The following is a 998-nucleotide window of genomic DNA, read 5'->3' as shown; positions in this document are numbered from 1 at the left end:
CCGGCCACGTCGCTGGTGATGGAGACTACGAATGCGCCAAAGCGATCTGCGCTCCTATTTATGGGCGAGCGAGGCTGGGTGTTTATGTGTGTGTGCGTCTGTGTGCGTCACTTTTGTGTCTGCCTGTGTGTGTACGCGTGCCCGTCTTTGTGTGTGTGTGTGCGTGCGCGGTAGGGTAGTGGTTAGTGCACTGTGCTACGAGCCCGGCGACCCGACTTCGATTCCCGCTCACGGCCACCACCAGTGACGATTATCTGAACCGGTCCTGGGCCTCCCCTAGGTCGACTCAGCCTCAAATGAATACTTGGTGCAATGTGTAAACATCACTATTGCCGGGCATGGTGCTGGTCACCCACTCTTTCGTATGCCACAGTGCCGGTCTTGTGTGAGCTCGCTAACAGAACTTGCCCCAGCAGCCTGTTGAAGGCTCTACGCGGCATCTTTGTCTCTTGTGTTTTTGTATGGCCACGCAGCCCCTTTAAAGTGATAGCAAATTCATAATTAAGTCCTCCCATTTGTTACGAAACATTCACCAAGCCCCCCACCAGCCCCCTCCCCGCAAACCCCCCCCTCCCCCCGCTTCCTCCATCCCCCTGATAATGAATGAGCGAGACGCAATCAGAGTGGAGGTGCACGGGTGACCCAGAGGGGTTCATAATGGCCGTGTCAAAGACACTGACCCGACACGGTGGATAGCCTGGGTTCGAGACCTGGGTCTGGGTCTCTCTGAGTATTACTCAGGGCGTTCATAATGGCCGTGTCAGAGACATTGATCTGACACTGTGGATATATCCTGGGTTCGAGCCCTGGCTCTGGGTCTCTCTGAGTATAACCCGGTGGGTTCATAATAGCCGTGTCAGAGACACTGACCCGACACGGTGGATATCCTGAATTCGATCTCTGGGTCTGGGTCTCTCTGAGTATTACTCAGGGGGTTCATAATGGTAGTGTCAGAGACACTGACCCGACACGGTGGAGACCCTGGGTTCGAGCCCTGG

Source organism: Lampetra planeri, chromosome 76 (assembly GCF_965212315.1).
Source record: "Lampetra planeri chromosome 76, kcLamPlan1.2.h2, whole genome shotgun sequence".
Lineage (NCBI taxonomy): Eukaryota > Metazoa > Chordata > Hyperoartia > Petromyzontiformes > Petromyzontidae > Lampetra > Lampetra planeri.
This window is presented reverse-complemented; position numbering follows the sequence as displayed.